The 24,911-nt window shown below is 41.0% G+C and overlaps 1 protein-coding gene across 5 annotated transcripts in view; it reads left to right on the forward strand.

The window, feature by feature from the left end:
• Positions 1–24,911, forward strand: part of ANKRD6 (ankyrin repeat domain 6) — a 106,418-nt gene that overhangs the window by 20,250 nt on the left and 61,257 nt on the right. The window contains exon 1 of one of the 5 annotated variants that reach the window (XM_030448104.1): positions 22,948–22,959. The exons of the other annotated variants lie outside the window; for them this stretch is intronic. The gene's annotated coding sequence lies outside the window, so the exon portion shown is untranslated. Of the gene's footprint in view, positions 1–22,947; positions 22,960–24,911 lie in introns of those variants that run through there. 5 annotated transcript variants of the gene reach the window in all.

Below are 24,911 nucleotides of genomic sequence, written 5' to 3' on the forward strand. Positions count from 1 at the left end.
TTTTTTTTTTTTAAAAGGATTTGGCTGTTGCCTGGTGTTATTGCTGCAGATCTCCAGACCTGAACATGTTTTGTAGGCTTCTCAACTCTCTCATCCCTGCCCTCCTCTCCAGTAACACCAGCTTGCAACTTCCTCATCCATTTAATGAAAACAAAGGGCTCTTTATTGTAAGGTACTCACAATGTAATATGATAGTGTTGCAGAAGAGCTAGTGGAGTGGTCATTACCAGGTGTTTGGGGTTTTCTGTTTCAGGGAGCTCTGTAGCTGTAAAAATAGTTTCTGTCTTACTCAGTCCCTATGCAGAAAGGGCAGGCAGGTTGTGTAGCATGATCTGTACAGTCAGGGGCTGCAAGGGGATGTGGATGGTGGTGTGAGTTGGGTCCCTCTTTCACCTCCTGAGGAGGAATGGTATCTGCTGAGGTGAATGTGGAGCTAACCTCTGAGCTGATGAACCAAATGAATGGGAAATCTCACAGAGAAGCTCCAAAAATATTATTTGGACAATTTCTTTCATGAGGGATGTGTGTGCAAATCTGTTGTTATGTAAAGTCATCAGGATTGTTTTATGTCTAGTTCCTCAGGATGGAAGAAGCTAAGGTTTTACTCTAGAATGTGCTTTCAGTTTGCTGGTCAGATAATTTGATTTAGGTATTCCTGCTGTTTATTTCACCTTCTGCTTTACTTCTTGGGAGCCTGTGCTGATTACAGTGCTGTCTTTTCTGCTGGGAAGACAGATAAAGCAAGACTGATCCAATTGTTGTTTCATAACTGTTTCCTGGAATACAGATTCATCATTTTGTGGACAAGTTCAATAACCAGAACATGTTTTCTTCATTTTAAAAAATGTCATTCATGAAACATGTTGTTCTTTGGAAATAAAGTGCATTTTAATGCACAATAAAAGTCTTTGACAAACAATATGCATAGCCTAAAGGGAAAAGTATCCTTAATTCTCCTGTCTTTTAAGATTAGTTTAATTTTGGAGCTTCTCTCCCAGAAATATGATTAAAATAAGACACTACCAGTGCTTGTCTTGGACAGATGAACCATTAAGGTTCTGCAAATATTCTCTTGCTGAAAGAGGGTTCAGTCATGACTGAATATAATTGTATTGCCATATGAAACCATCCTTTGACCTATTTCTATCTTCTGTTTCTTCTGGCAAGTAAACCATATGCTACATAAGCCTTAGAAACTAATTTGTTTCAAAAGTGACAAGTTTTTTTTTAATATTCTATCAGTATATATGCATCTTAGTATTCTCTAACCTCATTTAAATCACAGACCGGTTGAGTTTTGAAGGGATCTCTGGAAATCTGTGGAAGCTACATCATTCTTTGCATACTAGAATGTTGCCTTAAATACCTGACAAGAGTGAAATCCTCATACATGTTATTCTGAGTTCAGATGAAACCACTTTTGGCTTGGAAGCTTTCAAATGTATTGCTGATCTCCCAACAACTACACCACACTGCTATTGAGCTCATCTCTAGTACTCATTCCAGTTATCCTTACGTCATTCCCATGCTTTTGTCCTTCACCCTTGGCTGAGTTTGTCTGCAGTGTGCATCTGGTGAAGGTGGTGACAGTGATGAAGCGTAACTATTCAGGAAGAGGCAGCAAGGCTGTTTGCACCAAGCAGTTTATGTTGAGCTTTAGGCTTCAGGGGTGAAAGGTGAAGCAGTGAGATCCTGTCAGAAGGTCACTTGTTCCCAGAGGGATTGGACAAAGTCATCAGGGCATTGCAAGATTCAATCTCGTGTTGTGAGGAGAGGTCATGCTGGTCAAAATTTCAAGCTAATAAGCAGTCATCTCTTGATTTTTATTTGTAAAAGGGGGGTGGGGTGTCAGCATCTCCTTCTGCCACAAAGCAAGCCTCCAAAAAGCCAGCTGCTCCCCTACCTTTTCTCTCGTTACTAGATTCTGAGTTGGCAGTGGACTACCCTGATGATCCTAGTCTTGCCTGTCTTTACTCTGTGGCAAACCTACAGCTTGTGCATACCTGAAAATCTGTGTAGGTCTCTCATCTCTGAAAAAAAAAAATTAAAGGAATAGTCCCTTAACTATCTGATTTCTAAGTAACAGCACAGTAACAAACACAACCATCCAGGCTGAAATGACAGAAAACCCAGTAATTCACCAACACCAGGCTAAACATATCCAAGTGTGCCAAGACTTACATGGGCATGGTGTCCAAAGAGGCCAGCAGGAAGCCAGGCATGGCTCTTCAGGGGAAAAGTGACATGGGCCAGCTAAGGGGCTCAGGGAATGCCAAATTCCCTGATGGGGCAGTCCTTCTTTACTGCTGACCTGCAGAAGCAGTGCCTTGACTTAGTACCTAATGACCACATCCCACCTCTGCTTCCCCTTGGTTGGTTCTGTCTTTTTGTTCACAGGCATGGAAATTCCACAGAAGGCAACAATAGCCCCCACATTTGTGCCTCTGTTGATGTGGCTTGTCACTCCCAAACTGATTATTCTCATTTTGCAGGGTATGATGGTTGGTGTTAGATGTGGTGGTATTAGATGGGTGGCAGATGTTTCCCTGGTTTCAGAGATAGGTGCAGCTCCCAAGCATTTGGATGCTGTAATGGTTGCCCTTACCACTGATAGAGAAGAAATTTATTTTATCTAAGTATACTCTGCTTTCTAAGTTCCCATTCTTACATGTGAATGAAGGCAAACGTTAATTTCCTAATATTTTAATGGATAAAATAAATGAGATAGTGAAGTGAGCGACTTAGTTACTCATGGAAATTTGGGGAGGGGAGCAGAGTAGCCATCTCTAGATTCCCAGACTTTTCACACAAGAGATTGTGACTGTGTTCATATGTTTTAGGCCATGAGTCATTAATGTTAGCATCCTGAAGGCTTGGGCACAAGTATAAAATGTATGTTTCAACTCCCTCAAGGTGGAAGGGGTTAAATTTAGGATTGCCATTCTCCTTACTTGCCCTTATAGGAAATGGTTGATGTATTTTTGACTTTCCAAAATGGGCAAGCAGAGAGTGCTACCTACTCACAAGGTTTTTTACTTCATTACTGATTTTACAGCTTGTCTGGTGTATCTTTTTACCTACAGTATGCTGAGTTCATTTGAATCCATCTGTTCCTGGAATAAAAGACTATTTTGCCATCTGTGTTCACCTGCCTAAAAAGATACCACAAGAAGAGAAACAGAGAAATACTTTGAAGCCATTGGATGTGTTAGGGAAGCTGTTTGGTCTGATGGTAGACATCAGTGTAAGGATGTGAGAACTGAAATAATAATTGTAATAGTCTGGTTTCCTTTATAGCCCCTGAAGGCAACTACTTGTGATTGTTTGCTGCTAGATACAAATCAGAAGCAATATGTGAATTAGGTTTTGGGAGCCATTGCATTAGCTTTGTGTTAAGGGAAAAAGAGTCCTGGTAGATTATTATGTGCCAAGGGAAATTGTCCCAATGCCCTTTATCTGCAACATATATTTCATGAGCTATTTAAAAAAGGTACCTCTTGAAAACAAATTGCTGAATATCCGTATTTAGTTAGGGAGCAGCAAGGCATTACTTTCTTTTGCAGCTTTTTTGCTCCAGTCTCCTGAGTTGTGTTTTATCCTGCGCATTCATCCTGCTGGGCAGCGGAAGGTGCAGGAGGAAGGAGGGTCAGGGTGTGCAATGAAACCTCTCCTCCAGCCTCACATTAACAACCTCTTGTTTTTCCAGCCTGTGTAATGTTGTTTAGGTGCCCCTCATGTTATGTTTGTACCAAAGATCATTCGTGCAGTGCATTGGGCCCCAACTTGTGCTTCAGCAGAATTAGATCGAGCTAGGCCAAAATGTGTGATTTTTTTTGTTTTGTTTTGTTTTGTTTTGTTCCTCTGGTTAGACTGATCTTGGAATAAACCTAGGTCCTGAGGCTGTGTCTGGTTTTATGTATGAGCTGGGTCAAAGTATTAACTGTTAGTCAGAGTTGCTAGAAACTCGTGTGTTTTTTTTTTTATAATACAGACAAGCTAACACTGAAAGAACTGTCTAAAGCTGTGCTGATGTTCTGCTTTGTGCCACATGCACGGACCTGTCTTCTTGCCTCTTACCAGTGGTTTTGTATACAAGAAGCTTAACTTGTCTTTATAATCTCACTTGTCAGTAAAAACAGGTGTAATACAAACTATGTAAGTGCATCTTACGTGTTAAAGAAAAATACTTTTACCCTATTAAGCAGAACATAACGGGGCAGTATAGATATGCTACCTGTGCTTGCCTAACACGAATCATAGAATCATAGAATTGGCTGGGTTGGAAGGGACCTCAGAGATCATCAAGTCCAAACCTTGAACCACCGTTGCGGTTGCTAGACTATGGCACTGAGTGCCACATCCAGTCTCTTTTTAAACATCTCCAGGGACGGAGAATCCACTACTTCCCTGGGCAGCCCATTCCAATGCCTGATCACCCTCTCCGTAAAGAAATTCTTTCTAATATCCAACCTAAACTTCCCCTGGCACAACTTAAGACCGTGCCCTCTTGTCTTGCTGAGAGTCATCTGGCAAAAGAGACCACCCCCCCCTGGCTACACCCTCCTTTCAGGGAGTTGTAGAGAGTGATGAGGTCTCCCCTGAGCCTCCTCTTCTTCAAGCTGAACACCCCCAGCTCCCTCAGCCTCTCCTCATAGGGTCTGTGCTCGAGTCCCTTCATCAGCCTGGTTGCCCTCCTTTGGACCTGCTCCAGGACCTCGATATCTTTCCTAAACTGAGGGGCCCAGAACTGGACACAGGACTCAAGCTGTGGCCTCACCAGGGCTGAGTACAGGGGCAGAATCCCTTCCCTGGACCTGCTGGCCACGCTGTTCCTCATACAGGCCAGGATGCCATTGGCCTTCTTGGCCACCTGGGCACACTGCTGGCTCATGTTCAGCTTCCTGTCAATCCAGACTCCCAGGTCCCTTTCTGCCTGGCTGCTCTCCAGCCACTCTGTGCCCAGCCTGTAGCGCTGCATGGGGTTGTTGTGGCCAAAGTGCAGGACCCGGCACTTGGCCTTGTTGAACCTCATCCCGTTGGAATCAGCCCAACTCTCCAGTCTGTCCAGGTCCCTCTGCAGAGCCCTCCTGCCTTCCAGCTGATCGACACTTCCCCCCAGCTTAGTGTCATCTGCAAATTTGCTGATGATGGACTCAATCCCCTCATCTAAATCATCAATGAAGATATTGAACAGAACTGGGCCCAACACTGATCCCTGGGGGACACCACTAGTGACCGGCTGCCAACTGGATGCAGCCCCGTTCAGCACCACTCTCTGGGCCCGGCCCTCCAGCCAGTTCCTAACCCAGCACAGGGTGCTCCTGTCCAAGCTGTGGGCTGACAGTTTTTTCAGGAGAATGCTGTGGGAGACGGTGTCAAAGGCCTTGCTGAAGTCCAGATAGACCACATCCACAGCCCTCCCCTCATCCACCAGTTGGGTCACCTGATCATAAAAGGAGATCAGGTTGGTCAGGCAGGACCTGCCCTTCCTAAACCCGTGCTGGCTGGGTCTGATCCCTTGCCCATCCTGCAGGTGCTGTGTGATTGCACTGAGGATGATCTGCTCCATGACCCTGCCAGGCACTGAGGTCAGGCTGACGGGCCTGTAGTTTCCCGGGTCCTCTTTCCGGCCCTTTTTGTGGATTGGCGTGACATTCGCCAACTTCCAATCATCTGGGATGTCCCCAGTGAGCCAGGACTGTTGGTAGATGATAGAGAGAGACTTGGCGAGCTCTTCTGCCAGCTCCCTCATCACCCTTGGGTGGATCCCATCTGGTCCCATAGACTTGTGGGGATCCAAACATCTCAGTAGGTCACTGACTGTGTCCTTCAGGATTACAGGGGGGCTGTTTAGATTCTTGTCACCTTCTCTGAAACTCTTTAATAGGTGTCATTTACTGACCCTTAATGGTTTCTCTCCTCTCCTGAGCATGTCCCCTGGTGAGTTTGGGAACTGCCCAATACATTAAAGAACAGCATCAGACCTGTGTGGTCCCAGGCAGTGCACTTGCTTTTGTGGATGTAGTGGGAGCTGGACTGCAGTTTTTAGGATTCCTTTTATACTGCAGGGGTAATGGCAACTTCTGGTGCTGGAACCTGAGCACCTACAGCTGTGAGTGACTTCCAGCCTTGCCTCTTCCCTCCTGTTTCAAAGTGATGGTACCCTCTTCTCTTTGAGAGAGCAAGGTGACCTTATAGCAACCTTCCAATATCTGATGGGGGTCTACAAGAAAGTTGGGGCAGGGCTTTTTACACAGGTGTGTAGTAAGAGGAGAAGGGGAAAAGGTTTAAAACTTGAAGAGGGGAGATTTAGATTAGACATTAGGAAGCAATTCTTTAATTTGAGGGTGGTGAGACACTGGAACAGGTTACCCAGGGAAGTTGTGGATGCTCTGACCCTGGAAGTGTTCAAGGCCAGGTTGGAAGGGGACTTGAGCAACCTGGTCTAGGAGTAGGTGTCCTTGCCCATGCAGGGGGGTTGGAACTGGATGATCTTTAAGGTCCCTTCCAACCCAAACCATTCTATGATTCTATGAATCTATGATGAGTTGGGAGAATTCTTTATGGAGATTGTATCTGCTCTGTAACTCTTCTTTGCCCAGAGCAGCACCACTTTTTGGGACTGCTATGATCTACTTTTATCACAGCAGTCCTTGCTGTGCTAGAACACATCTAAATGAGACCTTCCACCCTTTTCTGGCTTCCTCAAGGTAGATGAATTTTGCCCTTAAGAATAGTAATCAATATGATTTTCAAATGCTTTATATTGCTTTTAAAATTTTATAGCCCTTTATTAGTGTTTCAATTAAAGGAAATTAAAAATCACATAATAGGGTATGTGATGAGGTCGTGCAAGTTAGCAGTATGAATTCATTGTGTATGATGAGGGCATAAAAACAAAATGAGAGGTTTCAGGGGGTCTTACAATACTTATTCATTATCAATGAGCAAAATAACAGCTTGAGATTTGCTAGGCTCAGCAAGATCCAAGGATGATCAAACTGTCTACAGATCTGGATGTTTATCTGGGATGCCAGTAAACACTGGATGGTTAGATCATCTGTATGATACCTCAGTTTCTCTACCAGGGCAAAAAAAAAACCCAAAACATGACAAGATGTCACATAACTTTCATGTGTCTGACCATATCTGCAATAAGTATCCCATGCTTGTTTTTATTCAAGTGGTTGGTTTCAGTCTCAGGAAGCTGGGATATTGGCATCATTGAATGTATCTTTGAACAGATAGACTAAATGTTTCAGGTTGTTTTTTGTTTTTTTTTTAATCTGAGGCAGCCAGCCATCAACTTAATAATAATTATAATGTATTGCTGTAAAGTATCTTCTGTCATTTTCTAAAATCTAAGCACTAGGACCTAAATAACCAGGCTTCATTATGGAGATGAAGTGAACAAAGAGAGGCATCTGGCAGAAAAATGGAGGACATTGTAAAAATAGAGACATATGTTAGTTTGAGTAGCATTAGTCATTTCTGATATTACGTTGCCTATGAACCCCTGCTCTATTCAAAGCTGAAGGCTGAGCCAACAAAGCCAATTTTCAGGACATTCACACAGTGTTTCTTTCTTCCTGAAAATAAGCAGCTGAAGCTTGGGGTAATTGGAGGTGCCTTTTGGCCAGCAGAAATCTTTGCCACAAGGACAGTTTGATAATGCATCATAAATAAATCTATTAAAAAGCAAATTGGCAATTTTTTTCTGCTTTAATTTATATTATTATTTTTCCAATACGCTGTTTTCCTAGGGCATGTTCTTGATTCACTGTGGTTGTTCAATACGAGGATCAGAGATAATAAAACTTAAATAAACATACCTCTTGTTTTTACATATTTATTTGTTTAGCCTGGACGAGGATGGTAGCTTGATTTTTGCAGAGCTGCAGACTTTTTGCCTAAGGCTGTAACATGGCTGAAAAGAAAGATTAGAGGTTTTTTCACACTTCTGCTGTTGAGATAAAAGTCAGTTTCAAACTTCTAAAGCTCCTTTTTTGCTATGATCCTTTTTGGTTTGCCCTTTTCCTCCCTTACACTTACTTTGTCGCAGTCTCTATTTTCAAATCTCTTGTGTAGCTTCTGACAACTATAGCTTAGTGCAAACAATAGTGCATTATTTTTTGCAGTACCACTGTTTGTCACAGTAAATCTGGAATCAGAACCTCTACAGCTTGTAAACCAGAACCATAGAGAAATTAAATGACTCTTAAAAACCCAGAGAAAGCCTCTATCAAACCTGGGTCTGGAATACAGGTGTTCTGATTATATCACTGCACCCATCTTCCTGTGTCTGTCTAATTGTTGATTTATTTGACTGTCTGACCTTTTCAGCTTTTTTTCTCATTGTTTCCCTAGCTTGAGCTCTTCTCTTGATTCAGGCCTGGCCACCCTGCTTTTGATACACATGTTCACTTGGTTCACCGAGGTGCTTTCCATCATGGTAGTAACACAGGCAGGATACTGTTTCTTCCAATAGCATAAATCAACAGTAATATGATGGAATGTGGATATAATATTTATTAAAATTACTACACAACATATATCTGATGTTAGAGAACAGAAATTTCAGGATGTTGCAGAGAACAGACATTTCAGGTTTATGTCTGGTTTATATAATTGCATGTGCAGTTAGTGTGTTGGTGTCAAAAGCTTTACTGAAGTGATGACTTTTGCACTGTATTTTTTTGTTGGTTTTATTTTTGTTAGCTTATTGGTGTTCCCTCCTGGCTGATTGGCAGTTTGTTTCTGGCTGGTAAAGGTAGGATGTTAGTTCATAATTTTTTTAGATTTTCCTTTTTTCAGTGACAGTCTCAATCTTCCTTTGTAGATTTTGTGTCTCCCGTCTTCTCAGTGAGTGCCTAAATGTGAACCTAAACAGATGTTTGGCAATTGGCTGAGAGGTTTCATTGAGATTCTTTTCCAAAATACTCTGACCTCCCCCAAAATTTCTCTTGTGTGCTTGCTTTGGTACAAGAGAATGAGGCAAGAAGATGCTGCTGGCTCAGCTGGAGCAAAATCTTCTCTCCCACCTTGCTTCAGACAATGGCCAGAAGTGGATGGCTAGGGAAGAGAAAAGGCAAGAAGAAAAACCAGTGTGTTATTTTATAGAATCATAGGTAAGCTGATATAAGGGGTAAGTAGCACAGAACAGCCACACTGATAAATGTATGAGGATGCAGATTGAAGAGGATAAGGAAAAAAAGCATTCAAGGCAGAGAACAGAAGGAGATGGAAATGTTAAAACCATACTGCAACTGTGTTTGGGTTGCAAAATTCATGTTAAGATATATTTGTGAGTGATTCAAGCTGACAGTCATGGATAGGCAGTCCACTGATACCTTAACTAGCCTCCTAAATTCTACCCCATTTGATCCAACTGTCCTAATTCCAGTCTATCCTCCAGTAGTTTCAGCGTACTATCACCCTACTGTCTATATGGTCATAGACTCCCTAGAACAATGAAAGATTCCATGTCACATTACATATTCTCCAGCTATGGTATTCTAGCCAGTTATATGGCAATTTAATCAAAACATAATTAAATAAATTTAAATTTGTTAATGAATAATAATGTAAGAATTGAGCAAGAAATCCCATTTCTTCTCAGTTCTCTCTGCATTGAGTCTGCTGTCTGTATTGTTTCCTTTCTTCTTTTCCCTCCTCCACTTCTAAGGTTTGCCAGACATCTGGGATAATGGAGTTTTTCATTTCTACAGCAAGTGCAGCAGCTGCCATGTGAAATCTCTCTTTCTCTCTTGAGTGAAAGCTTTAGCTGACACTTCTCCCAGACAGAGATTAAGGCCTGGGTATTGCTGTCTGGACTGGACATCTGATTAATACAGGATCCCTTTATTGTCACTCTGCCTTTCTGCTCTACCTCATTAGAAATCAGTGACTCTTCCCCAGTTCATTCATGACACAGAGAAAGGAATGCCTAATGATACACACAGATAAAGAAAATATATAGCATCCATTCAGCTAGCAAAATGAGTTATTTTCCCACGTGGAGAGGGGATTAAGCAGGGGGTACATTTTCTTCCTGCAGCTGCTCTTAGAAGCCTCTGACAGACAGCAGTGCAAGATAAATCCACGTGTACATGTATGTACACATGGGCATGGAGGAGCTGAGGACAGTTTCTGTTCCATGTGTAATTTTGTTTTGTGTTTACACACAGGTAGGGAGAATATTTCTTCTGTGGCGTTTGTCCTGTGAGGGACTGCAAGGAGGGTTGTATGGGTGTGTTTTGGCCTGGGGACATAGTCCTTCCTGTAATGAATTGCACAATTTTCTGATGATAATAGTTTGCTGTAATCTTTTTCATTCTTCTAAGCCAAGATTTTCTCCCTTTTTAGTGATGCAATCCTTCCAGGTACGGATGGTGTGAATACGTGCAGCAGTTTGCCTGGGATCAGGGCTCGGCACGTGCAGTTCTGCTGTCCTTTCCCTGCTGCCTCCCAGCTAAATTACTGGTGGCCAGGCTGGAGATGGCATTTGGGGCCTGCCGCAGTTCCCTTCAGTCTGGGTGGAAGCACAAGCTCGAGAGATGCAGTGCAAAACCTGAGCCAACAAACTCTCTTGGACACATGCTGGTTCTGTGGAGGGGCAGCGTGGCTGGACTGCTGATGCAGAGAGGTGGGAGTAGCTCAAAGGAGAGAGATCTTGGGTCTGTCTGCTACTGAAAGGGATTTGCTGGGGAGCAAAAGCCTTCTTCTGCGGTGCTGAGGTGGTGACTTGCTGTCTGGGTAGTGAGACCAGTGTGGCCAGGGCTTGCCTCTTCCCAGGGCACAGGGAGCAGAGCTGCTGGAGCTTGGGCTGCAGGGCTTGGGGCTGGCTGGAGTCTTGCCTGTAAGAATACATGCCATAGGTGCTGGGAGCAAGGTTAGGAGGTCCAGTGTGGTAGGTGGTATTACAGAACAGATGGGAAAGCTCACCTTAGATGTTTATCAACTATAATGTAGAGTGTAAAAAGGATTATAACTAAAAATATAAGTATACATGTACTTTCTGAGTCAGTTCCATTTTACGAAAGATTTGAATGTTACAACTGAGGTGGCAGTGAATTGGGAAAAACTTCTTAGCTCTAGGTAGCACATGTGGGAGGAGTTAGATGTCAGCAAAGGAGCAAATAAGGCAGGCAGTAAAGGGATATTTTTCCTTTCCTAAGTACTAAATAAAATTGAGTATCTGTGGGTCAGAAAATAAACTGGTTGAGAGGAGGCCTGTGCCAGCTAGTACTTTAATGTATTTGAATTAAAGGAGCTCTAGTTTGGGTCTTGGTAGCCTCATGTGAGTTGGGGAAACTTATCTTGATGTTCTTAGGATGGGGAAAATAAACCCTGGCTTCATGTAGTGCTGAGTGATCATATCAAGGGACTTTGTGACCGTGTAGCTGTGCTGTTGGAATACACCAGTTTTTCTTCTTTGTGTCAGTTCCTGAGAAATGGAAACCAAAGTATTCTTGGGAAACATATAAAAATATTTTAGGCTTACGTGTATCCCATGCATCTGCGAAGATGCTTGGGATTTAACTGTTGAGAGTCCTGTGTAATGTATCTCCTGTTTACTGTCTATTCTGAGTGTAAGCAAAGCACTCTGCTCACTGCTCTTCTGCATTTCCATTGTGCTCAACCCTTTATGGTCTTGCACTTTGGTGAATCGAGTATCTGACAGAAGTAAGAATCAGCAAAAACACTCTGGTTCAAGATTAGTTCAGGTAAAATAAAGAATGTGGATGTGGGAAAATGTACTAAACACATGCCATGTGAGTTTTCTCATTGGAACTGGCAGCTGTCTTTGGTAGGAGTGCTGTGGATCAAGATACCAAAAAGACCTCGTGAAGAGGGTATTTCCACAAGCACCTGTTCACTTTGTACGTGAAGGTAAATCTGTCTCCAGCACAGAATGAGGTTCATTCTTGCAGCTCTGGCAAATGAGCTGTGACACACTCTTACTGCTGCTGCAAGTAATCAGCTAGAGGTTACTTTCCTGGATGAAATACATTTAAGTGGTAGTGAAGGAGAGGACAGTGATTTATTTTGATTGTTTTTCCCCATGATATTTGCATACTGCAATATTCAATATAAGCAGCTATATATAATGGGGTTTTTTTCCTTCATATGACACCATAAATCAAAAGAGAGGTTAAAAAAAATTGCTTGTAGTGACATTGCCTTTTTTCTTGAACATCCTTGGAGGACCCTAGATCTGGATGCTCCAAATGAGCATATTGTTATATTTGTGTTGAATATGACAATATGTTTTTGTGTTGGGTAATGTATCTGTGAGGCAAATAAAATTATCTGAATATAACAAACATTTAGAATTAGCCTTCTTTGTTTTCATTCTAATTCCCATCTCAGTGTTAAATTACTAGTTATAAAACTATTAATCAAAGATTAATGAAATATAAAAAAAAAAAATGTTTTTTATACTTGTCAGAATAATTAAGATGTAATAACTTGTTTGAGATACGCTTGAGAAAAAACCACAAGTAACATAGCACTACTAGCTATTACAGTAAGGTTATAAATTAGGGTGTTTTACTGTGCAAACTCAGTCCTTTTTCTTTGTTTGGCTTCATTTAAATTGACAAGAACATGCAAATAAAAATTACAAGAATAGATCAGCCAGAATTCTGCATTCAGAGTTCATGAGTGTGAACTGGGGGCAGAGAGGAAAAAAGAAGAAAGAGAACATAAATTTAGCCTGTAATCTGTGTGTAACAGGCTGAGATTACACCAGTTTACAAAGTATGAGAACTTTGTACGTTCTCATGGAGGGATCTTAGGTGGCAATGGCAGAACTTGACCTCCTCCCTTCCTAGCTCCTACATGCATGCGTGCACTTCTGCTTGTTTTTCAGGCAATTGTGTCAGCATGGTAACAGTTCTTGTTTAGCCCAACAACACTTCAGTGCACTGAGACTGTGATGCTTGTTCCATCCCCGCATCTGGTGAGATTAAGTATTAGCACTGCTGTGTAATGAGCAGCTTGCGGATGTGAATGAATATTTGAGGTTGTTTTTGTTTCCTTTGGTTTGTAGCCAACAAAGCTGTCGGGACGAACAAAGCCTTCCGGACTCCTACTATATAGATTAATTTACAGCTGCCAGTTTATATTAGTTGTTCTATTTATTCTGCTTGGGTGCTTTTTTGAGGAAAGGAGTATTTCTTAGGCAATTGTCTTGTGGAGAGAAAGGAATTCAAGAAATGTGAAGCAAACAAGTTCCCGCTAATTAGGCAAGGATTTGGCAGCTGACTTATTTGCTCCCTTTTCTTATGATTTTATGTTATGGGAAAGGACTGAAGTTTGAAAACTGAATTTCAGTCGGGGTCTGATCTTTGTCTTTACACTCCTTCATTCTGCATTGGTGATCCTGTGGCTTGGTGAATAGCAGTGATAACCAAATTTCTCGTCTGTATTTTTAAAAGCCTGACCCTGCTGAAGGTTTTGACAGGCAGGGCAGCATGAATCTCTTGCCTCTGCCACTCCTAAGGTTCTGTAGCTTTATCAGGAACATCTAATGCTCCTTATTTTTGTTGTGTTTCCATATAATTCTCCTGTCTATGGCTGTTTGCACGGAGTCCAGGCTGTGTGCTCCTTATTTTTGTTGTGTTTCCGTATAATTCTCCTGTCCATGGCTGTTTGCACAGAGTCCAGGCTGTGTGTGCTGACTGCCTGAAGCAGCTGGGCACTGCTGGCTCTTGCCACTGAAGATGTCCAAACATTTGTGCAACCCTGCTGATTTTGGGGGTCTGCACTGAGAGGTGACTGTGCATTGTGTGGTTATCAGCGAAGGCATGAAAGAAATTTTTGAGGGTTTGTCCTAGAGTCTTACTGATGTGAATATAGATGGGCTGATGGCTTTCCTCAACTTCTAAAATAATTGTTTTGGAGGTCTCTAGTAGTTCAGAAGGGCATTAGTTGTTATGGCAGGATCAGGCATACTAGGGGATGCAGCCTTCCTTCTCACCCCCAGCAGAGCAATTTGTTGCCCAGATACTGAAAATGGGATCAAACTAAATATAATCTTCTGTGATCCTACACAGAGGATTCCTTCTTCCCCTTCACTCACCAGGTAGAAGGTAGTGAGACATCAAACATTCCAGATGTTCAGGAGAGACCTTGCAGAGACAGGAGCAAGCACTCTCACAACCCAAAGGGTCAGGGGACTCTACTCTCCACCAGGAAAACCCCAGTGAACTTTCAGCTCTGATGCAGTGCAAGGGAGTAAAGTCTCTTTGGCTTTTAGAAATAATTTCCCTTCTGTTCATTGTAACAAATGGCCCCTTCTGTAATTCGCTTGTAAACCTTGGCAAGTAGCAACTACACTGGCTTGTGTATTTTGATGTGAATGTCTAATGAGAAGTACAGAATAGGCATAAATATATATATACACACACACTTCTTTTTTACCCATTTTTTCTGTCAAGGAGGTGGCTTTGCTCCATTGTAGGTGATTAGTAGAGTGTATGATACATGTGCTGTGATCCTGCTTTCTTCTGTCTTGGTTGGATTTTGGCTTTGGAGCTCCAGGTGTCTTAACTGTGGTGATGGTGCAGGTGTTTGCTATGCAATGCACAGCTTCACTTGACAAATATTTTCTGTTCCTGCTTTTGTCTTGATTCTTGTGAAGGTCTTTTAATTGATTTGGAAATACCCATTTAATGAATGTTGTTCTTTTAACTGTTTCATATCAGATGTCAGAAGTATACGTGTGCTCCATTTAATAAGAATTTTATTTGCTGAGTGTGTCAAAATGATATGTACTATGTGAAAGGCTCCAAACCCTTATCTGCTAGTCTCGTGTTTCTGAGATTGTGTGGCAAAATGAAGCTGGTACTGTGTTTCTTCAAAGTATACTTTGACATAAGGTGGGGTGCTTACAGTTACAAACAAAAATCCAACCCTTCCAAACTTGCCAAACCTCAAAACAACAGTCATTGAACTACCAAAATAAAAAGCTGTATGTTTGGTTTTTTCCCTTTTTTTCTGTTGTAACCAGTCTTTAAGGTGGCCTTGGAATAATTAATAAAACATTTTTAACTCATTGTTTTTCATAATTGTAATTGAAATGCCATCTCCCTTTAAAAACAGCTCTGAATAATATTGAGAAGTACTAATCACGTTGCATAAAAAATACACCAAATAATTCACTGTTTTCTAATACTTTTCTTTATATTGAATAGACATTTATGAAAACACAGGATCCACAGGATCCCCTTTGTTAAAAAAAAAACAGAATTGCCAAATTTTCTGTAGTTTCTACTTCATTGCAAATTGTTGTGCCTTTATCATCACCAGAGATGCTCAGCTTCCAGTTTTCTTAAACAGCAAATTTTCTTCATTTTACAAAATTAGTTCTTCAAATTAGACCTGTTCCTCCCACTTCGATGCCAGTTGAGTCTGCTGCTCACATCACTATAAGGAATCCTCTTTTTGGATGTAAAAGCATGGGGCCTGATGTTGTCTTCAGAAGGTGTAAAGCTGAAGAGAATGGTTTGGTTTGGATTTTTCTGTTGCAGTTGTGAGAGGTTTTTATTCCTGCAGCTAACAGAAAAAACTTCAGTCTGGCCATGTGGCCAGTTTAGCTGACTGGTAGTGATTAGATGTTCAGAATTATTTCCTCAGTGGATGGGGATTGTTTACAAGCCTGTTGCTTTGCCGTGGTCACATCTCTTTCTTCTTTTATCTGTAGACAGCCTGGGTACCTGAGTACCTGCTTGCTGCTGTCCCTCTTTCCTCTTATTGTTATGATAGGGCAGATGAAGAACACTCTTGAATAATACTTCAAATCAGTGTTTTCTTTCTTTTTTTGAGTACAAAAAAAAAAAAAAAAAAAAAAAAAAGACCAATGAGATGGTTTTCCCTTTATTTGTGAAAAGTATGTGGACATCTAAATCATCTTAGAGATCTTTTTGAACATTCTTAAATCACTGTTTTTGGTTTATGGAGTCACACTCTATTTCCTTACAGTTATCTTTTTACACAAAAATTTTAGTTATTATTTGATATTTTATATATAGTTTTATGTTACAGCTGAATAAAGAATCATTATCAATCAAATTTCTCCATTAACCACTGACAAATTTCTCCACATAACCACATCTATGACCGTATGGCAGTCAGGAACCTGTAAGACCTGAGTAGATGGGAAAGAACTACAGTACTTTTCAGTAGTTGACTTATTTAAGATATGGAGGGTTGGTTTATTTTTTGTCCTTGATTTCTCTGTGTCTCTAAAATCATACTGCTTATTTTGATTGTTATCAGTAAATCGTGAAGTCTTACAAAGAACTGCAGAAATATTTACTTTCTTTCCTTCTCTTCATTCTGCAAAAAACATGTCACTATCTATTACCCCATCTAAGTCAATAAAGGCTTGATTCTTGTCTGCATGCAAAAGGGAAATTGCCCTGCAGTGCAGATGAACAGAGTACATTTTTTTCACTAAGCTTCCTGAAACATTATTAAGAGTAAAAGCTTTGATAGATGTTGTGGTTGAAGACCTTCCTGCCTTCGTGTCAAATGGTGGTATGGGTTTCTTGATTTTCTTTCATTTACGGCAGTGACTCAACAAAAATAATGACTGTTGACTGTATTATAGAAAGATATGTTCAGAGTAGACATAATTAATTAGACCTTGTAAAGTTATCAGTATAAAAAGCTACAAAAAAAGACTTCTGAATGTTTGTTCTTTTCTTTTTTCAGCTCCTGACTTTTTTCCCCCTTTCCTTCTTCTGCTGGTTTTATTGAAGCTGGTAACAATATTGTTTTAAAAAGCAATTTTTAACTCATTTTTACCACCCCATAGATTCTTTTTAGCAAGATCTGAAAGGCCAACCTCAAAATAGTGTGCTTACTCTCATGAAAACAAATAGAGCAGAAAACTTTTGTGATATCTTTGGGTCTGTTTTTCAAATTGTAGCTATCCAGTTGTGTTATGTGATTTTGAACTTTCTTACCTTTTTCTTCCTGGCACAGTCCTGGGAAGCAGGCAGTGCACTGAGCAGCCCCCACAAGCACAGCAAGTGTATTTTCAGACAGACCTGCTTGCCTGTCCAGACAATCCGTGCATTTGTCCAGCTCCAAGCTGGATGTCTTATAGGAAATCAGGAAAGGAGTCAGTAGTGGCAGTACAGTGGGAACTGCCACTGAAGTTGAATGTGGTATTTGGGTCCCAATATTCAAACCAGAAATGGGACTAATATGGTACCCTCACAAACATATATGAAAAATGTGCATTTTACTTTATATTAGGTGAGGAAAAATATTTCCTGTATTTGTTAACATATATTAAACATGATGATTTAGAATTACTGTGAGGAAGATAAGCAGGTGAAGTTTTTTTGGGTGTTACTGAAAGATCAGGCTATTCAGATTTGGATACTTGACTCTTAAGCCAACCCATCTACCTTTGATTTTCTTCTAGTGAGTGGAAAGAGAAGTATTTCCACCAGAGGGACATCCAAAATCTCCCAATTAAGTGCTTAGTCAGGCTTGCCTTCTGTCTCCATAAGCATGCTCTGCAGTCAGTGAAGAGGATGGTGCTGGGATACTCGTGGAGAGGCTTCATCTGTCCCTTGTCTGTCCTGTGGGGTAGTCATTTGGGTTCCAGTATGGTGGTGAGAGAGAGGTGGGGCAGTGTGGGCATCAGTTGTGAGATGTAGTTTAGGGGGGAAATTTGACAGCTTTTTCATTTGTTTGAGGTAATTCCTATACATGGGGTGCTTCTAAAACACCCCATGTTTTAGAGGAAGCTGAATAAGTGACATTTCAGGGGCTGGCCATTCTGTTGTTATCTAAAGAGCTCTTCTGTTTTCTTGTGGAGGGCATCTCATTCCCACGGTCATACTGCTCCATAGCCCTTTGTTCATCTTTGCCTCTCTCTTTGCCCCTTTTGGACGGGGGGGCATAAATCTCTAAAAACATTTAGCTAAAATGTCAAGGTACTTAATGAAACAGTAATACAGCTTGTTATGTTCACCATGAGGAATTTACACAGAGCAGAGTAAATGCAGACAGCAAGTTCTAAAGGTGTCTTTCCCTGCAAGAACCATTAGAGTTCTCTGGTGTCTGTGCACTGTAGACTGTTACAGAATCTGGTTTTTATGTGTGTGGTTTACAGTGACTGTGCAATTAGCTTAACTAATGTTCCTTTGGCAGCCCTAACTTTGAATTGGCTAACTTTTATGTGCTCAAACTTCCCCTCCAGTATTTCTCTCTTTTCTCACTTGATTTCTTTCTGAAGAGCAGCAAAGAAACTAGCAAAAGAGGGTGAAGGAAGACACAGTGGAGAAATGCTATAATTCAGTTGAACACATATTTGAATTGTGAAGTTCTTTTTGTAACTCAAGCTAGCAATCCCGTTCGCTTCAGATAACATGCATTGATTTTAAACAGCAGATGTTACACCCAGCAGAAAGAATTCTTCAGTGTGCTGGGTTATAGATGGATAAGACTCATGATCCAAAAAAAGAGCCCATGTTCAGAGATCAAAAAAAACATACTACAGATTCCACTCCATTTGCAAATATGAACAATTACAAGCCTTTCAGTTCTCTGGGTATCAGGAGATGGAGTGAAATCCAAACCCCGTCAAAGTTAACAGCAAATGACTTAATAGGGTCAAGAATTATACTTATTTTCTACTTAAGGTTTTTACTTGCTTAAGATTAAGTTGCACAAGGAATGCCATTGCTGATGCTAAGTGACGGATAAGTGAACAGTGGTTAAAAGGTGCTGGGAATCCTGTAGCCTGCAGATGGGAGCTTAGGACTATAATTACAGTTCAGAAGACAGTCTACAAACAATTTCTAGCTTTCTTTCAAAAGATGGAAGCCTTGATATAGACAAGTACTTTCTTTAATGGGTGGCCAGTTTTTCTGTTATGTATGGAGTTCACCATCTAGGTAGAGGTGTGTAAAAATGAAAGATCAGCTCCCTTTGTGGTCAGAGGAAGGGGCCAGAGATAACTTGGGAAACTCATCCTATGACTGCATTACATCCTTTTTTTTATCTTTCTCCATGGACTGTGGAAGTAGGTTAAACTAGTCTAACCAAATCTTTCCTGAGGCTTAAGTTAGGTGAGATGTAGCCAGCACGGTGACTACTGCAAGGCTTTGAGAGGGCTGTGTGTGCCCAGTCATTAACCTCCAGTTAAGTGAAAGAAGTAGAGGGAATGACTAATGTTTTGTCTGTAAATAGTGTAAAATAGAATATAGTGGGTGGGAGGAACAGGGAACTGCAAAGAATTGGCTGAAGTCTCCGGGGTTGTGTCTTTTCCCTTCCCCCTTGCTCCTGGGTGGATCAATAGAAAGAGAGAGCAGTTGTGTAATGGCTTTTTCCCCATCACTGTGTGATGTTAGTCTGACACATGCAATTTACTTGGAAAAGCTTAAGTAGCCTTAATAACAGAAAGTCCCAGCAGAGCTGACACTAATGGTCTCCCCCATTGTCAGTCTCAACAGAGAGATTAAGAACTGAATGAACAAAGAGGCCAAATTACCATCTCTCCCCTATGAGTGTTGCTGCATGAAAGCAGGTATGAACCCTGACAGTGGATCTTTGGACAGAATCTGTCTCTCTGCAGTGCCCGGGTAGGAGGAGATTTTGTCTGTGCTTTATTTAGCACCATTACTCAGGGCTGCTGCAGCAGCATTACCCAGTCCAGCTTTTTTTTTTTTTTACACAAATAATTAAGTCTTGAAAGACACTGCGTGTATCATGCCCTGATAATGTATATTATTGAATACCCTTCACACACTAAACACCCTATGCACTGTGTTAAACTTAGCCCAACTTGGTCTAATTTTTTTTCTATGCAGCTTTGCACAGGAAAATAATCTTTTCTTGGCCAGAACTCAGTGAGGTGTAACAGTGCAGATCTGTGAGGTGTGCACCCAGAAATGGAAGTGTCCCCACTTGCAAAAGTATCTCAAAGGAAATAGAGCATCTGTTTCTGCTTTCATCTGGAGCTTGGGGAGATTTAGATGGTAATATAAGCACTGTCCCTGAATGGCATTTCTCTTCCTGAGTGCTAATCCTTGAATGCATGACCAAGTGCCATGCCATCTCTCTTTTACCTCCCTTCTATAGGACAGGTTTGTATGATCAATCCAACATTAAGTTAAAAAAATTGCTGCTGGATGTGCTATGTATTTATGTCAGTTTTTTGTGGCCACTGTATAGAAGGCTTTAATTACAAGTCATTTCTCACTTAGAATATTTGGCGCTTTTTTTGTGATTGTTGCTTAATATTCTGTGAACAGCATGACAGACCAAATTATTCTATTAGCAAGGAAAACAAACATGTTTGTTTTGCTCTATGCTGACTGTCTGTGAAAAGTAGATCCTCCACCTTATTCGGTCTCAGTAGCAAGGAAAAGCAGATCAGTCTTCTGTCAGCTGCTGATTTCCTAAGATACTGTTGTGCTGACAAATTACTTATTAAACATAAACCAAACTTGTGTCCTTTAGATCTAGAAGAGTTAACAGCATCAGTATCAATGTTGTGTAGCTTTATCAGTCTTTGCTGTATCATTCACTGTATTTTTCTACATCACTTATTTACAATACTTTGCCAAGTGCACCAAGTTAATGGTGGACCTCAACATTTTTGTATTTCAAAGGTAGTGAAATAGAAGCTTTCTTATGTGAGAATATGAATGTATGTAATTGATGTTTCTGTAGAGGAACAATCCTGCTCTTGTACAATAGGACAGCTAGTATCTATGGTGCTAAGATATATTTAAGATGCATAATAGTTAATGTTTTTTGGGTAAAAATTGATTTGTGCATCTTTTTTTTTTCTCTGTGTGCATACAGCATACACATGAGCTCTATGTACACTGAATATACTAATATTCAATTTAATTCAATTAAATTTAATTCAATATTTAATCTGAAGTGAAAAGTTTGACACTCATAGGAGCAGTTCAAAGAAGAGGATAGCTTTGGTAGTGTTTAGAACCATGCTTTCTTAAATTTTAATTCTTGTCTTACTGTAGTAAGTCAGTTTTGTTGTTCATCTCTAGCAGTTGGTATTTGCTCCCTTATATATCACAGTTGGTTTTTAATTGATTAGGGTGTCCATCAAAAATGGGGGGGGGGGAGGAAGTTTCTTTATCAAAGGCTTGCAAGACTCATATAAAAGGCAGGAGGATGTAAATCCTCTTTCCTAAATAAAATTAGAAAAAACCTCCTTCTAAATGGACTGTTGTGTGTTCTGGGAAATATCTGCGTTTTTCCTGAATCATGTGCATTAAGCAAATCTGATGGTCTGTAATAAATTGCTACATGCTTATGAGTATTTACTTATGTGTGGCCTGGAGTGTTTGCAGAAGGTGTATGAACGGATGGTGAGACTGAAGCAAATTTAAGTTACACTTCCAGGAAACATGCCACTGTTTCTTTTGCCTTGTCTGGCCACCTATTGCCTTGTATAATTTTCCAGGGAAGAGAATGCAGTATAAATATAAGCAAAGCTTTGATGAAGAAGAAAAGCAATTTTAGTCACTATTTCTCTAAAATAAACTTATTCTATTAAATTCTGATATATGGAATTTTCTCTGTAATCACTGATTGAAAAACTTTTCTGGTATATTTCTTACTCATTCTTAGAGTCACTCTAGAATTTAAAGGAGTGAAAAAGGGAAAAATGGAAACTGCCTGACCAGTGCATCTCATGGGACAGTCTGCCAAATGATCTCTGCATCTTTTATCTCTCATTATTATTTAGCTTGGTTGGGTAATATGTTCAGGTTTCCCAGAAGACTTTAACAGGGCAGGAACTCATTAAATGGAATTTCTTAACAACTTAAGGGCAAGGCCGTGCACACATCAAAATAACATAATTTATACAATTGATACTTTTGGGGTGTGCTTACTTCTTTATGGCATGGCACGTCTCATTCCAGCATTCAGTTAAGGATTTTTAAGGGTATATATTTCTTGATGTGATTTCTCTCTCATTGTTGGAATAGTGCAAGGAAATGCTCTGACATCCCTGTGAGGTGCCCCTGGGCAGGCTTTGTGCTGCTGCAGAGCTCAAGGCCAGACTGGTTCCCCATGGTTCTGGTGGGCTGGTAGCCATGTGCTCTCTGCAGCTTAAGTGCACTCCCTCTCCACAGCCCCACTGGGGTTTTTTGGCAGTTTTGCCTTGCCCTTGGGGATTCCTCTTTTTTGTTCCTCCACTTCTTTCTCTGTATAGGAACTTGACAGTTTATTTGAAGACAAGACTGGCAAAATAATGGTCTTTCATTTCATGTCCTCTCTTTTCCCTTCTTGCAAGCCCCTTGTTCTCCAGCAAAGGCAGAAGTTCTTCACCTGCCTCCTTTTGCTCACCTCTCCACTTGCCCTTCTGATCATGTACCATCTCAATCCTTTCACTGCTTTTTAATTTCTTTCAGTATCCACTCTCACCATCTTCCTCTGGTTTTGTTAGCAGCATAAGCTTGTATGGATCTCCTCCAGCTTGAAAAAAAGGCCAGGCTCTCACCAGTTAAATCCGTGCATCTAGATACACTCTGCAACTCACTTCTCAACACGCTGCCAGCATCTATTGGTGCACCCAAGTCTTTACCAGCCCAGCTTTGCACATTTCATTCTGAGCAGCATCTTTACTGACCTCTTCCTCATCTCAGTTTACAACACGCACACATCTCAGCCTCGCTTCAGCTGTCAGGTGTCTGCACTCCCTGATGTTGTTCTTGAAATCCTGCCCATTCTTTTGTTCTCTTATCCTTCCCTCCTCAGGTTCTTCTGCCACCTCAGCAATTTGCTTGGACCATCCTCCCCCACACAGCTTTCTGGTAATTGTTCTCCATGGTTGTGCCCTTGGTCGTTTGTTATCTGCACCTCGTGGATGAGATTACCTTGAGATAAACATCAGCTCAACTTCTGCCTGTTTGCTGAAGACTTTGTTGCTGTGCACTCGACTCAACTCCTGTATGGGCCAGAAATACCTGTCTGACCTTCCAGAATAGTCTTGTGGTCCTGGTGACATCACCTGTCATTTTTCTGTCCTATAACCTCAGATTTTTTTCCTCTTTTCCAAACTATCACCAACAATTCTGTATTTTTGATCATGTGGACAATACCATCATCCTCCTTGCCATTCAGATTTCTAATAAGATGATCTTTAATTCAGGGTTCCTCTCTGCGTGTAGCCAGAATGTACCAAAAACTTGGCAAATTCTTTTGCATCCATCTCTTTTGTATACATCTGTACTGTTAAAACTGGGTACAGAATCTGTCTCATAATTTGTGCATCTATTACTATAGTGTGCTTCAGTGATGTTGATACTGTTAGGATTTTACCCTGCTGCTGCTCTGGAAGACCCCAGCAGAGTTTATTTCCTTAGTCTTAGGAGCTGGACAGAAGTCCTTTCCTCCCCAAGAAAATTCCCTTTTTCTTTCCCATAATGAACATAAGGTTGTTGATGTTTTTTTGGAGCCTCAGTGTTAAGAACTGAGATTGCATCCCTAGCTGATTCAGGATGCCACCACCTTCTGTTCCCTCCTTGGCACCTGTGGACAGAAATGCTTGTGCCCAGGAGGAACTAACTTGAAAACAGCTGTGATTCTGCTTGGGAAGCCTCACTCAGTGCTTCCCCTTTGCTTGCTTGGGCTCTTCAACTGATTACAGCAGTTTCTGTATCCCTCCTACACTGTGTGCCTGTACACAGGATACACTGTGTGCCTGTATCCAGATGCTGTCTCCTGTTTTGTTGGTTTTTTTTTCCTCTCAGATGCAGTCATGCATCCCATGACACATATAGTTTCTTGTTTCCCTGACATAAATGAGCTTTTAAGTCCATCACCTCATTTCATCACAGAGCTGGCTGTATTTGTTCTCAGCTGTACTGTAAATTCTGCTTGTTGCTAGTGATGTGGAGATGATGTCAAGAAGGAAACCAAGGGGAAAAGCATGTGGGAAAAGAGCAAAAAGGTGAAATACTTCAGGGGAAGATTCTGGGCATACTGTGGTGAAGGCAAGACTTAATCTGTTAATACTTCAGATCTTTTTATTTCACCTGAGGACAGTCAAACATTGGAATGGTCTCCCAGAGGAAGTGTATTCCTCCACTTTGGACAGTTTTCAGTCTCAGCTCAACAAGGTGCTGAGACATCTCATATAAACTATAGTATTAGAAGGGCTGGGCCAGATGATTCTTGAGGTCCCTTCCAACCTGACCTTCTATGATTCTATGATTATTTCAGGCTGCTTACAGTTTTCCGAGATTGAATAGCAGCCTGATTCAGACTGATTTTCGCAGGACAATAGGTTTTGATTGCAACTCTGAAAAATGATAGAGATTACAGATGGAGAAACAGTGTTTTCAACACACACAGCTGAGACACTGGGCTTAAGTTAAAATATTTTATATTTTTTCTTTAGAATATATCCTTACATTTTTTTCCCCTGCCCTTTATGAGCATTATTTTTTTTTGTATTTGTTTTTGTTTGTCTTCTGTGGGCAGTAGGTAGAGAATTTGTGTTTTGCCTTCTGGCAGCACACAGCTTCCAACCATGTGTCCTCTAGTGCATCCGATGTCAATGCATTTACACCAGGAGTTTTCAGCAGACACTTGTAGGTGCAATGTGAACCAGTTGTAATTTTCAAAAGTATTTTGCAAGGTGTAAATGAAGTCATAAAGGAGGAAAATGGCTTGTTGGAGCCCCTAAATTTAACTGAAGCTCTATAAAAAAGTGTTGATCTCAGTCTCTACAATGAAGGGGAGACTGTGAGGACCTCAGGGGCTCTGACACTAAGGAAGGAATGAATGAAGGTAAAGTATTGTACTAGCAAGCCAGTTGAGTGCAGATGACTGACAGGAGATGGGCTTTGAGATGGAGGTGTGGAAAGATGAAAGCAGAACAGAGAGAAAAAGAACAT

Source organism: Calypte anna, chromosome 3 (genome assembly GCF_003957555.1).
Source record: "Calypte anna isolate BGI_N300 chromosome 3, bCalAnn1_v1.p, whole genome shotgun sequence".
NCBI classification, from domain to species: Eukaryota; Metazoa; Chordata; class Aves; order Apodiformes; family Trochilidae; genus Calypte; species Calypte anna.